The following is a 15532-nucleotide window of genomic DNA, read 5'->3' on the forward strand; positions in this document are numbered from 1 at the left end:
TCAGGAAGGACGGCACTGAATAAGTCAGTGCTGCTGTAACTTTCAGTGGTGGGAGACTCTTCAGGTTCATAGTTGTTTGTAGAAACACTGGTTGTAGGAACCTGATCTGTTTCAGAGGTGTGTGCATTTTCATCGGTATTTACAGAAACACTGGTTGTAGGAATCTCAGATGTTTCAGAGGGGTGTGATTGTTCATCTCTGGAATTAGGTGTCAGTAAGAACCCATCAGGCTCCAAATAACATTCGTCAAGCACCTCAAAGCCGTCAGTATCTGAAGAATTTGTACGACTGAACACTGAGCGCCACATATTTGTAAACAAAAGGTTCAGTAGAGATCAACTATGTATGCTCTAACCTTTAGACGATTGTTAGAAGACTATCGATTCAGCGTTAATTTTGTTAAAATGTGTTTTCAACACTAGGTGTAGTAGAGTGCCTTACCTTGGGGGCATGAGCTCGCGTTCACAGACTTCAAAGGCACACGTGCCGTGACGTCACAGTACACTTACTCTTTGAAATTCATTCGGTCACAAAACGTCTTGAATCTTCACGTTCACAGACTTCAAAGGCACACGTGCCGTGACGTCACAGTACACTTACTCTTTGAAATTCATTCGGTCACAAAACGTCTTGAATCTTCACGTTCATTAAGCTGCCCTTATTATTAACCTGCTGTTGTCGGGGAATGGCAACCCATACAGGAAAAGACCCGGGGTGTATCCGCCCTTGAGATTACGGCCCCGCTGTCTTACTCGCACCCAGCATCCAACCCGCCTAGCGACGGAGCGCCATCAAACAGCGGGCCCACGACGATCAACAAACGACGCTTTTTTTTAATGTATTTATTTTTTGTTTTCAAATTTTACAGCTTGCTCTCACATAGAAAGCTCAGGACTGGACTGCAGCGCTTGTCTAAAGAGCCACCATGTTAACGTGGAGTGAAAGTATACTGATCGGAGGTATTAAAGGTAACTGCTTTGTGTTTTTATTTCAGGAATGTAAGATTGCGGGAAGCCAAGTTAGCGTATAACACATCGGCTACTAGATATTAGCTAAATAAATAACGTAGGACTTTACGGTATGGTGCTTTAACCAAGTATTAATTTACTTGTTTGGCGTCCACTGTACAGTTACATGCAGTTCTGTACATATGTTTTTAATTAATTTACGACCCGACCGTCAACTCTGGCGGATGGGGCTGTGAGCACACATGGCCTGTATTTTTGGCAGAGCAATTTTGTTTTAGCCCACTGACATTTTTACACGTGTGTTAGCAGAGATATGAAAATGCGCAGGAAAATCTGACGTGCACGGCAAATTTCACCGAGCGATACTTAGGGAGGAATAAACACACATCAGCCTTCGACCATTTTGGATGAACGCTCAGGCCCCCTAGAGAGCGCCAACTTTATTAACAGCCACACACATGTAAATCACACATCAAACATAAATAAACCCTTTGGCTGTCTCCATAATTGAGAGCACTTTCTCTCTTCATGTCAACACCCCCACTTGCTCTTATATTATGATGCACTTAAGTAACAAAAAAAAAACAACACCCACACATATAGGGTTTCTTCCTCAGTACTGTATACATGTCCGTATACCATGTTAATGTCCAAACATAAACTTCTCAAACTTGAACAACTTAACTTTTGTCGTAGGTTATGTCATAACATCTGCTACCATCTCTTCTGTTGAACAATAATCCAGAGTTATTTTTCCTGCACTCACAGTTGACCTTACAAAGTGGTACTTTATGTCAACATGTTTACATCTCTGTCTCGTCACAGGATTCTTCGCCAACACAATTGCACCCTGATTATCTTGATAAACCTTTGGCGGTGCATATTTTTGTCCATCGATACCTTGTAACAGTTGCATTAGGTACAAAACCTCTTGTAGGGTTGCAGCTAAAGCCATGTACTCAGCTTCACATTTAGATAATGCAACAGTAGGTTGCCTTTTGGTTTTCCATGTAATTAAAGGACATGTCCAAACATAAACTTCTCAAACTTGAACAACTTAACTTTTGTCGTAGGTTATGTCATAACATCTGCTACCATCTCTTCTGTTGAACAATAATCCAGAGTTATTTTTCCTGCACTCACAGTTGACCTTACAAAGTGGTACTTTATGTCAACATGTTTACATCTCTGTCTCGTCACAGGATTCTTCGCCAACACAATTGCACCCTGATTATCTTGATAAACCTTTGGCGGTGCATATTTTTGTCCATCGATACCTTGTAACAGTTGCATTAGGTACAAAACCTCTTGTAGGGTTGCAGCTAAAGCCATGTACTCAGCTTCACATTTAGATAATGCAACAGTAGGTTGCCTTTTGGTTTTCCATGTAATTAAAGGACCATCTACAGACAAGCTTATGCAATAACCAGTTGTACTCCGTCTGTCTTTTACATCAGCTGCCCAATCAGCATCACTGTATGCCCACAGCCTCAGTTCTTTGTTGTCACATTTCCTGTAACACAGTTCTTTCTCGGTTGTCCCTTTCAGATATCTCAGTACATGTTTTACTGTAGTCCATTGGTCTTCAGTTGGCTCAGTAAAATACTGTGAACGTTTGCTGACTATAAATCTCAAGTCTGGTCTTGTGCATGTAGCCAAATAGATCAGACTACCAACTGCTTCTCTGTACCTTTTGACATCACTCATCTTTTCTGCATCATCACCATAGTTCAGTTTTTGCTCACAAGGTGTCAGTCTTTCTTTACAATCCTGCATGTTGAACCTTTCAAGTATTTTTTCCACATATTGTTTTTGTGACATTTTTACACAGTTATCATCATATATTTCACCTTATAACCCTCAGGTTGTTCCATGAATACCTCACAATCTATTGGTGCGTGAAGATACACTTCACAATGCAAGACAGATTTATCTGTTTTCCCTTTTATTGCCATACCATCAACAACACCCTGTAATTTCTGAATGTCATCATAATGACAGTGCCTAAGAATTTCATGCCATGTTTGCATGTCATAGCTACCCTTACACTGGTCTTTACCTTCAGTGTTTACTGTTTGCAGGTAGTACAGTCTGTTGTATTCATATATTGGGAACCATGTGCTGTCTTTGTGTCGCAGAGTGTCTTTTCCTTGCTTGAAGATCACAGTTGCTTCCTTGGAGGTAGCTGCTTTTACAGAGATGTCTTGTGGATATGATGGAATGTACAGTGCCTGTTTCAAGGTCGTTTTGTGGCACTGCCCCCTGCTGTCCATCAAGCAAAACTCTGCCTCCCCTCTTTGCTCTGCAACTCCAGTGCACTTAGTGCCGTCAGCCAACTCTACGTAGTGTGTCTTGGGTTGGAAGCTGTCGTCGAATTTTCTGAACTTCATAATATCTGCAACAATATGCAAAGTTGCCCCTGTGTCCACCATTAGACCCTTTTTGTTGACGCCATGCTCTGACTGGAACTCTGCATCCTCGCTGCTTATCCGTTGATATCATTAAAGTCACTGCTATCCATCCTCCTGCTGGTGAGGAGACGTACCTTTCGGGCCTTCAACACCTGTCATCCTGCTGGTGCTTCTGAGAGGAGCAACCAACTGCTGCTACAATCTCTGCTGGATGATTAAGTGTTTGGATCAAAGTACTCAGACACTTTACACATAGAGCTCTATATGGATACACTTTTGTTTGTTTGCTGGTCAGCTTCTCCAATTTAATTTTAAGGACTGTTTAGAGACATTTTCCTTGCAATTTGTTTTTAACATTATAGTTTTGTTCTCAATAACTGAAGTGGAATATGCATGTGGCCCAGGATTAAGCACAAATGGGTTGTAACGCGTCATCAGTGGGAGTGTTGTAACTGATACAAACATTTCTTTCCATTTCAGTTCTATTCATAAGTTAAAGTGGGAAGAAATTCAGACTTCAACATATGAGCACACCCTGTTCTCAGCAAGATCCTTCCAAAGGTTAGTTGTTCAATATTCAACCTGTCTTTACTAGTACAATCTTTTTACAACCATAGATGGAGTGTTTTGTTGTTTTTGTTGTTGTTTTTAATAATCTGCTTTGTTAACAGGTTGGTACACATTGCCGAAATAGTGATTGATAAGCTCAGCATTTACAAAACAGTCATCATTGGCTTTTTGGAAGCTGAAGGCAATGTTGAAGGACTAACATAGAAAATGAAGGATCGCTTTGGCTGTGATGAGGCGATTACCCTGACAGACAGCCAAGGAAATGAAATACTATCTTAATTTCCCCTTGGGGATAAATAAAGTCTCTCTGACTCTGATACTGGACTTCACAAGAAGTAAGCTGTGTGATCAAAACCTGCTTAAGTTTTGCCATTAAAGTTATTCAATACTTTAAATAAATATATTAAATGCCCTTTCCTTAGGTTCCCATTAGTGGAAACAAGTCCAGAAAAATCTTTCCTGTCTCTCAAGATGACTTTGCGGAGTTCCAGGAGAAATGCTAAAGCAAGGTAATTTATGTAAAGTCAAAATCACGCCCTCTCTCTCTCCCTCTTACGCTACACACATGCATAAAGTTCAAAAATACATTAAGCCGTTTGAAAGTCTCCAAGTAGGGGTGGGTGGTATAAACGGTATACGGTAGAAACGATATAAATTTGGCCAACGGTAGAGATTTTGACTGTACCGCTCTACCACGATAGCGCATGTTGATGGTGTCATCAAGCTGCGCCTGTTTTGGTCAAAAGCATTGCAGCGGCTGCAAACAACATCTGCAAATTATGCCGGGTGATAGTATAGCAAAGAGATGAATCACTTTTGGAATATGGGGAAAGGCAAAAACTGCGCTTCCTCCACTTCCATACCATTGATTCATTAACGCTGAATTCTCTCGCAGCTGCTCTATTCCCATGTTGTTGCAGTATATTAATGACTAACCTCGTATTGTGGATGGATTATCTTAGTTTTTCTCTTAATGTCACGCTGGACGGAGGCCAGCAACTTGAACAGAACCCAAGCGCAGACACACAGAGCGGAGGCAAGAGGGCGTTTTAACACAATTTATTGGTGAATATATAATATGGGTGAAAACACAATAACGTGGCAAACTGCGGTGTGGAAACGTAGCCGTGGAACTATTAGCGTGGCATGAACGTGAGGACAACTGGATCTAGGCAGGTAAGTATTGGTCACACTGGGGAGAGAGGAGAGCGGAGTTAGAGCTGGGTTGAAGTGGATTACCAGAGAGGGTAATTATGAGAGTCTCTTCAGCTTACTTGCAGGAGGTGGAGGTGTGGTATCGAGGGGGAGGTATGGTATCGAGGGGGAGGTGAAACGGCTGACCTGGGGTTTGTTGGATCCAAAGTGGTGAGTGAGCAGGAGGGCAGGCAGGTGAGGCTTGGAGATATTTCCCAGTGAGGTGGAAAAGAGCTGAGATCCAAGTAGTGAGCAGCAGTCGACACTGGAGAATAGGTCCTGAAGCACAAGAAACAGCGTGAGTCAAACAACTTGAGATTAGCAACATGAACGTGGGAGCCGGTTACCAACATCAGGTAGTTGACGAACTGGCAGGGAGGAGATGACAGCGCAGAGCTTAAATCCCTCTTTGGCCTGATTGCCTCAATTAGCTCCAGATGCATGAAGCTGAGGAAGTCCTGCCCACTGGCGGAGCCAAGGGTGCTCTGGCACTGATGGAAAATCCCAGCTGCTCACCCAGACCATGACACTTAACTGAAGTTTGGTCAGTTTATAGCATCCTGCCATGCAATTGCATTTGTCCCTAACCACCAGAAACCCTCATGTTAACTTTTATCGAGTGGGGAAAAGTTAGCGTTCATCCTTCAGCTTCACTGTGCTAATGTTATGCTAATGTAGCTGTTATGCTAGCGATCACGTAGGACATTATTATATACCAGCTAGCCCAACTTCAGTAACCCTACAAAAGTCACTGCTGTTTAGTTTTCTGTCTTTATTTATGTTGGAAGTGATAGATAGCAGAGCTGTACGTTTTAATTTTTCCAGAAATCTCTCAGTCAGAACATGCTTCTATCATGTTTAGGTGGAAACTAGCGAGCTAACTTCCTGCTAATTTCTAACTCTGTTAAATTTAATAAATTCTGTTTTCATGGATGCCTGGATGTTAAACTTAATTGTTACACCTAGTAAAGCAGCAACGCTGATCATTTTATTAAAGATGAAAGAATTTAGAGAGTTTTTAACTCTCAGTGATGCCGCAGTGTTCATTTGACTTTGGAACCTGAAATAGACGGAGTTTTGGACCCAGATTACTCCGCAAGTTTCCTGACTACGGTAGCCATATTGCTCCGGCAATCCATCAAGTGGTGTGCCTTCATAGCTTACCAAAGTCGTACTAAAACATTTTTTGACAGATTTCTGCGTGCCGTGTACCACATAAAATCGGTTGGAGGTCAGTAAGCACAACCAGAATTCATACAAAGACACACTGTCGATTTTTTGAGAAAATTAAAGTATTTTAAGTGTGCCTCATAGCATGTAAAATACGTTATACAGAAGAAAATAATATATCGCAATATATATTGTTACCGCACATGCTTCAAATTATACCATGAGATGGATTTTAGGCCATATCGCCCAACCCTACCTCCAAGACATCACTTTGACCGTAAATCTGAAACTGCAAAGACCGCACACACATTCTGTAAAGGATGCCTTCATCTGCCTCATTTGCAAATGGTACAGCAAGTTCAAAAGTTTGTCTTTAGTTAAATTTCTTAGTTTACAGTTGAAGTAACTAATATATGTTTCTTCTTCTTTTTTTTCAACCTTGTAGCTCTTATGGAGAAGCCCAGTTTTCCACATGTTGCAAGTCTCTAGTCGGATGCTGATGCTGGATGTGTGGAGCAGTGTGGCTGTTAACTGCAGATCATGGTCTGAAATGCAGAGAAGAATTTGATTGTAAGGTACACTAGGTTAAGAGTCCCCATGCTGTTCTGACTCTCTTTAAAGAGACATAAATGTGTAATTCATTTAACATTGTTTGAATAGGAATGGGCAAATGTGTTACTAGAAAGCTACAGAGGCTGCAAAGTTGGAATTTCATATCACCACCACAGCACTTGGTTTAATTGATTTGTCCTGAGGTTTTAATCTTGTTTGATGTTTATTACAAGGTTTGGAGCAGTAGCTTCGAACTGCAATTTAACACTTCATTATAGAATTATTAAAATTAATTGTTGCATTGTTTCCCAGATATCTGATGAACTTGGGTGTTTACACAAAAGTTGAATTCTTTACAAAAGACCTGTTACAAAGAATTAGAGAATTGCAAATTGTCTCTGTTTATTGCAAGAAATCAGATCAAACAAAATATTGTAACTGTTCTAAATTAAAGCAGCTTTCACAGTTTACTCTATAGTAAATGGCTTTTTGTTATTCTTAAAAAATTATACTTCTTTATTGAACACTACCGTAACAAGTCTCACACAATTTCTGGTGATGTCAATAAGAAATATAACTGCATCTTTAGATGTTCCATAGTTATGATGAACCACATTTTTGGTACAGTGACCACAAATCAAAATGAGACCCAAACAGTTTCAGTCCCCTGTTTGGCTGCTCCAGAGGGGAAAGGCCCCAAACCAAAAATTGCAGTCTCTTTGCAAGTGATCCCACCTCTTGTTGATAGAAATCAGCTGCAGCAGCACCAGTGGGCAGAAGAACCTCAGGAATTTTTACAGGCACCCCCTTTAGTCAGTTCATTTGGTATTCCATTTCCTACAGGACACGAAAGATTGTTTAAAGGGGTTACAACTGCATGAGTTACAATTTACTTACAATTTACTAAATCCCACGTGAAAGGCTCTTTCACATGGGATTTTTTTTCACTGGTTTTGTTTTATTCACCAAAAATAAGATAACATGCCAAAGACCACCCTGTAAAAAAAACTGTAGAAATGTAGAAATCACATGTCCTGACTAGTTAATCTTTGAGTATTTGCTACCTCGCTTTCGACGGTCTCATCAATAAAATATGAATCATAGAAAAGACATTATAGATGAAATAATATGATATTAAGAAGAGAATGTATTGTCCCTTGATAATCCTATTTAATCTGATCAGCATTTAGCATTTGACAAGGAAGTTGCTGATGAATGTAAACCTTGAGTTAAAGGACCTCTAGTGGTCAATCCCTGTACAAGTAAATGCTGCATTTGTGTTAATGACCAGTAAGAGCTTTAAAGTTGTTTTTAAAACCATAGCGACCCATAAAAATAGATCCAAGACTTAAAAATAAACTATAAAATAAACTAATCAGGAAAAAAAGAAGACTAAAACACTGGCTTCCAATCACCAATATCACTTAAGTGCGCACAGTCACACCGAATGACAACCCTGAATTCCAAAAGTTTCCAGAGGAAAAACAAAAATATACTCAACTGATGAAGCTAGAAGTGGCTTATAATCACTAACTGTATATAAAAAGAGACTGATGTCATCCATTAGTTCAGTTCTATTTAGAAATCTTAAGCTGAGCAGTTCCACAGTTGCCCTGACCTCTTTATCACCCAAAGCCTCTTTGCAACCACAGGAGTTGCCTCCTTATGGTCAGCAATTCTGCCAAACGACTGAATCAATATCTATTGTAGTCATATACATATCAAGGTCTTTCATTTTTTTTTACACATTTATGTTGTCATGTTTTTATCTCTTTAGCATCTCCTTCCACTATCTCTATAAATCACAATTAAAATAAATTATTTTAACATTTACACTATGTAACATGCTTACACTATGTTAACGTTTTTAACATAGTGTAAGCTGATGAACTTTCTCTGCAAGAAGTTGTCATAATTTATGTTATCAGTACATTACATTCACTGCCCTGGAAAATGAAATAAAATCCTACATCATGCACTGTCTCTGCAGTATGGTGTACATTTTTAGGACATCCTCAGGTCTCAACAAAAAAATGTCAGATCTCAGGTCTCAGACTAAAAGTCGTCAGGTGTCAGGTCTCAGAAATTCAGGTGTCAGGTCTCAGAACACAAGCTATCAGACAGAGAGAAGCCTCCTTCAGGTGGCGCTGTTGTCAGGTTCCAGCCAATGACTGTAGCAAACATGGACGACGCGACAGTGTCACTAGTTTCCCGGATATCTGATGAACTTAGGTGTTTACACAAAAGCTGAATTCTTTACAAAGGACTTGTTACTAAGAATTAGAGAATTGCAAATTTTCTATTTTTATTGCAAGAAGTCAGATCAAACGATTCTAAGTACAAAATATTGTAACTGTTTTAAATTAAAACAGATTGCACAGTTTACTCTATAATAAATGTTTTTTTGTTGTTCTTAAAAAGAATTATACTTCTTTATTGAACATTACCGTAACAATTCACACACAATTTCTGGTGATGTCAATAAGAAATATAACTGCATCTTTAAATGTTGCATAGTTATGATGAACCACATTTTTGGTACAGTGACCACAAATTAAAATGAGACCCAAACTCAGTTTCAGTCCACCGTTTGGGTTCTGAGGCCTAATTTTGGAATAGAGCAAAGGATTCTGGGAACCCGTGGCAAGAGGTACTAGCGCACCCAGGCTTGAAATCAGTTACACAGCGATAAAAAGAAACACAAAAAATGGCAATAAGCTGTTGTATTATTAACTGCAATAGCCGGTCGCATGACAGCCACAGGAAGCCGACGGGTAAAGAGATCGGTTGTTATCGGATTACGTCGTTGAAGAGAAATTGCCATGTTTCCGAAGTAACAAAGAGCCGACGGATGGCCTGCATTGCAGCCATTCAAAGACCAAATATAACTTCCCAGTCTGCTCCAAGCATTCCCACAAAGGTCAGTGTTTTGTAGTAGTTAATACGTCATTTTTCATAACATAATTGGTGATATGGGTTACAAGCGATTCTGGCGCTGAACAGAAATTGTCGCGCTATGCTCCTTTGTTTATTGTGTATAAATAGTGAATTGTCCTGACAGAATATTGCGTTTCGCTTCTGTTATTACCATGGTACATTGACAAAAACATATACTTTTATTCACAGGATAAAACAGGGTTTTTTTGTATCACTAATTGCCCAGTACAACATACAATATTATTGTCACTGCTACATTTCTGTAAGGCCTACCAGAAATTATTTCCACTAATTAATTACCAAAGGTCCTGTTAATAAACGGTTAACATATGTGTATTTATGAAGACGATTTGTGAGGTAAACCTTTGTTCGTACGATGGTCTTTCGTTCTACATGGTGCATTTCAAGGTCCTGTACCCATCCGTCGGTAAACTGTACCCGGGCTTGTGTATGTATATGTACTCACTCCAAGAACCGTATAATTATAAATATGAGCGTGGTGAAAGTTGGGCAGCACGCTAACGTTTTTTGTCCACTCTGTGTGCTTGTAAGGGTCTAACACTCCTCTTTCACTCCTTTGATTGTTTCCTTGTATCTTTTCTTTGCCTTTTTGTCGAGTCTGTCTTTGTACGGTCCGGCATTATTCTCTTTCGTTTTTGTTTTTGGGAGGGGGGGCAAAGAAAAACCAAGAGGGTATTGGAACGGGAGAATGAACGTTTTGCGGTGCTGCAAATGCTTGCGTTTGATACTTGGATTGTTTTGCCATGGGTTCCCGGCACGCAATGCGCGAAAGTCACGTGGTCTGTCAATCTGTATAACAGTCCAATTAGGCTTCGCCTCACATGGGATTTTTTTCACTGGTTTTGTTTTATTCACCAAAAATAAGATAACATGCCAAAGACCACCCTGTAAAAAAACTGTAGAAATCACATGTCCTGACTAGTTAATCTTTGAGTATTTGCTACCTCGCTATTGACGGTCTCATCAATAAAATATGAATCATAGAAAAGACATGATAGATGACATAATAGGATATTAAGAACAAAATGTATTGTCCCTTAATAATCCTATTTAATCTGATCAGCATTTAGCATTTGACAAGGAAGTTGCTGATGAATGTAAACCTTGAGTTAAAGGACCTCTAGTGGTCAATCCCTGTACAGGTAAACGCTGCATTTGTGTTAATGACCAGTAAGAGCTTTAAATTTGTTTTTAAAATCAGAGCAACCCATAAAAATAGATCCAAGACTTAAAAATAAACTTTAAAGTAAATTATCACAGAAAAAGAAGACAAAACCAGTGTCTTCTAATCACAGATGTTACTTAAGTGCAATCTTTGTCCTGAATGTACTTCTGCATGACACTAAAATCAAGAAGTTTTATCCTGTGCGCAATGCCACGGCCACTCAGCAGTCACATTTGGAACAACAATAATCTTTTAAAAGCTACATAAATTGTAACCCACTAAGTTTTAGCACTAATCCTGGTATAGAAAAATGAAACAAACACACACCATTATTTATTGATTTACTATTTTTATTATGTAATGTTTTTTCAGTTGAAGCCATTTAAGGTCTATTTAATAATGCTGTGTTAGAACAGGCACTTTAAAGCTCTTTGTACTGTAAGGTTAAAACCCCACAGTATTAGAGAGAAAACCCCAGCAATCAAACGATCCCCTATGAGCAAGCACTAAGGCGACGGTGGGAAGGAAAAACTCCCTTTTAATAGGAAGAAACCTTCAGCAGAACCAGACTCAGGGAGGGGCAGCCTTCTGCTGTGACTGGCTGGGGGCATAATTGTGATGTCATTTTATGCTAAGGATACTGAATTTCATGTTTGTTAGAATTAGTGAATTACCATGATGACTATTTTAAGTATGATTATAAGTAAAACTAAAAGTGCAAGTGCACCAATTACTGAAGTCATCCAAGAAATTACATCTAACCATCTTCTGATTGTAGGAATCAGGCCTGAATTTGCTCTGTGGGGAATGGGAAACATACGCTGAATAATTGCTGAAAAATGATTGAACAATAAGGTAAATGGTGCTCCACAAATATTAAGGATGTGCCTGGTGACAAAAATGACTCCTTGGTCCGCAAGCATAACTGGAGCTGTAATAAGGGAATTAAAACCTGAAAGATTTCGGTGAAGTCTGGAAACAGCAGGGTCTCTGTCCTCTCTTTGAAGAGTTCCTTGGACAATATTTGGTTCATTCTCTGAAGATGCAGGGAGACCAACATTGAATAAATCAATGCTGTAACTCTCACTGGTGGGAGAATCTTCATGTCCAAAGTTGTTTATAGAAACAGTGGTTTTAAGAACCTTAGCTGTTTCAGAAGTCTCACTAGTGGGTGTGGTAACTGAGGTAAATGGTGCTCGACCCATATTAAGGATGTGCCTGGTGATGAAATCTTCTCTAAGGCCCACAGGCACATCTGGAACTCTACAAGAGGAATAGAGATTTGGAATATTTGAGGTAAATGGTGCTCGACCAATATTAAGGATGTGCCTGGTGATGAAATCTTCTCTAAGGCCCACAGGCACATCTGGAACTCTACAAGAGGAATAGAGATTTGGAATATTTGAGTTAAATGGTGCTCGACCCATATTAAGGATGTGCCTGGTGATGAAATCTTCTCTAAGGCCCACAGGCACATCTGGAACTCTACAAGAGGAATAAAAATTTGGAACATTTGTTTGAACTCCAGAAGAAATAGTTTCTTCTTCCTTTGTTTGAAGACTGCCTGGGACAACATTTTGTTCATTATCTTTGGGTCCGTTATCTGAAGGTTCAGGAAGAATGGCATTTAATAAATCAGTATTGTAACTCTCGCTGGCTGAAGACTTTTCATCTTCAGCGTTGTTCATATTAACACTGGTTGTAGGAATCTTAGTTGTTTCACTGGAGGGTGACTGTTCGTATTCAAAGTTGTTTACAGAAACACTCGGTGAAGGAACCTCAGTTGTTTCACAGGTGGGTGACTTTTCCGTTTCACTAATGGGTGAGGTAAATGGTGCTCGACCAATATTAAAAATGTGCCTGGTGACAAAAATGACTCCTCGCCCAACTGACTCAACTGGAGCTGTAATAATGGAAGACAGAGCTGAAAGATTTGTTTGAACTCTGGAAAAAAAAGTTTCTTTGTCCTCTCTTTGAAAACTTCCTTGGTCAGCGTTTTGTTCCTTCTCTTCAGATTTGTTCATATCTGAAGGTTTGGGGAGGACGCCATTGAATAAATCAGTGCTGTAATTCTCACTGGTGGGAGACTCTTCATTTTCAAAGTTGTTTATACTGGTTTTAGGAGCCTCATCTATTTCAGAGGTGGTTGCCTGTTCATTTTCATAGGTGTTTACAGAAACACTGGTTTTAGGAACCTCAGACTGTTCATCTCTAGAAATAGATATTGGTAAGAAGAACCCATCAGGCTCTAAATAATATCTGTCAAGCTCCTCAAAGCCATCAGTGTCTGAAGAATTTTTATGACTGAAGACTGAGCGCCACATATTTGCAGACGACTATCGATTCAGAGTTAATTTAGTTAAAATGTGTTTTCAACACTAGGTGCAGTAAAGTAGAGTGCCTTACCTTGGGGTATTTATGAGCTCGCGTTCACAGACTTCAAAGGCACACGTGCCGTGACGTCACAGTACACTTACTCTTTGAAATTCATCGGTCACAAAACGTCTTGAACCTTCACCTCCCTGTAGTGATGTGACGTTCTGTATCGAGGCTTCGAAGCTTGTGTCGAGTAATGGAGGGGGCGTTTCCGCGATGCGCGTATCGAGGCTTGCTTCATTTATGGGAGGAGCTGAAAATGATGACGTCCGAAGCCTCGCTGCCCGGCTGTACCACGTGACTGGTTCATGAAGTGGTTCGAACTTTGCCGCAAGCTATGACAGCGATACAAACCCCTCAGACTTCATTCAAAAATGTAGGTGTTTGATGGAGAGTTGCAGTTAGTGAGAGTTTGGAGACAGTTTGGAGGTTTAGGAGAGTGAGGAGAGAATATCAGGAGAGAATGGAGCCAGCTAAGAAGAGGAGGATGTCCTCCCCTGTGTGGGAACATTTTGATTTTATTCCTCCCAACAAGGTATGTAAATTTCTACAGAAGATGTATTTTCATAATAGTGATGGTGCAATATAATTTATGTTAAGCTGTCTTTACTTTTGTACAAGGTGAAGTGTTTGCTATGTGCCAGGGAGCTGGGATATAACAACAACACCTCATCCATGCTTAGGCACTACACAGCTTTGCATGAGAATAGGGGAACACAGATTGTGGAGCAAGACCAGGTGAACCATCAAATGCCATGATAATATAGCATGCAGTAATGTAACTAAATGATATAACAATATTATACAGCTGTAATAAGTTACGTGTGTGATATTTATATTTGTGCTTTGTTTTTATTGTCTTTCCTCAGGAGAACAATCTCAAATAGATGAAGACCTGGTTAGCATGGTGATCGAGGACTCCCAGCCATTTAGCATTGTGAAGGACAAAGGATTTAAAAGATTTGTTAAATCATTCAATCCTAGCTATGTTCTCCCCACTAAAAGGTCATAAAAGCAGTGAAAATTTAGTTTTTACAAAATAAAATGTGAACAGGCAGGACTGAGGCCTCAGTGTGTAGCTGTCCATACCTCAACGTTACAAAAGCACAACCACTGTCCACACCCCAACCTCACCTCACAGTAAATGATCATTTCCATTTTAAGCATTTCCAAATGATCATTTTCCATACTACAATATATACACAAAGTATATATACAAAGTATACTGCCATCAATACAATATAGATGTTTTACACACTCCTTTTGTTGTTGACATTTACAGGCTGTGTGCAAAAGGCCACACTCTTCAAATTCATGCCATCTAATATTTTTACGTCCAGTAGGTGTCCTACTAGAGCAAATGAAGCTTCAAGAAGCTTTGCGCTGGGGTGAACCAATTGGATGAAAAGCTTCAGTGCTTCATGAAGCTTCATCTGCCCATCACTACCTCCCTGAACGTTAGTATTAACCATTAAGCTAACTTTAATATTAACCTGCTGTTGGCGGGGAATGGCAACCCAGACAGGAAAAAACCCCGGGTGCATCCGCCCTTGACGATTACGCCCCCGCTGTCTCACCGTCGATTAACAAACAACACACTCCCCTTTTTTTAATTATTTACTTTTTGTGTTCAAGTTTTACGGCTTGCTCTCACATAGAAAGCTCTGGAAAGCTCTGTTAACGTGGAGTGAAATTATACTGGTCGGAGGTATTAAAGGTAACTTCTTTGTGTTTTTATTCAGAAATGTAAGATTGTGGAAGCCGAGTTAGCTTAAAGCACATTGGCTACTAGCATATTAGCTAAATAAATAACGGAGGCTTGTATTTTTGTATATATTTCTATGGTGCTGTAAGCCAGTGTTAATTTACTTGTTTAGCTAAATAAATAACGGAGGACTTAACGGCAGCGACTTTGTCGCTACATCTAGCGAGTTTTCAGACGCCCTTATTGACTTTTTTTCTAAAAAGCGACAAATTTGGTGACTTTTTCTGGTGTTATTGGAGTGTTATTACGACTTTTGACGTGAAAGCACGTATCGCTCTTACAAGCAGCGGGAGCTGCCGTGGGCACCTCGCCCGTGCCAAAGCACTCACACGGTCCTAACGCAGCAGTCGCCCCCAGCTGCTGTCAGAGCAGGAGCTGTTTACACCTACGCGTCCAAACTGCA

This window comes from Neolamprologus multifasciatus, chromosome 8 (genome assembly GCF_963576455.1).
Source record: "Neolamprologus multifasciatus chromosome 8, fNeoMul1.2, whole genome shotgun sequence".
Lineage (NCBI taxonomy): Eukaryota > Metazoa > Chordata > Actinopteri > Cichliformes > Cichlidae > Neolamprologus > Neolamprologus multifasciatus.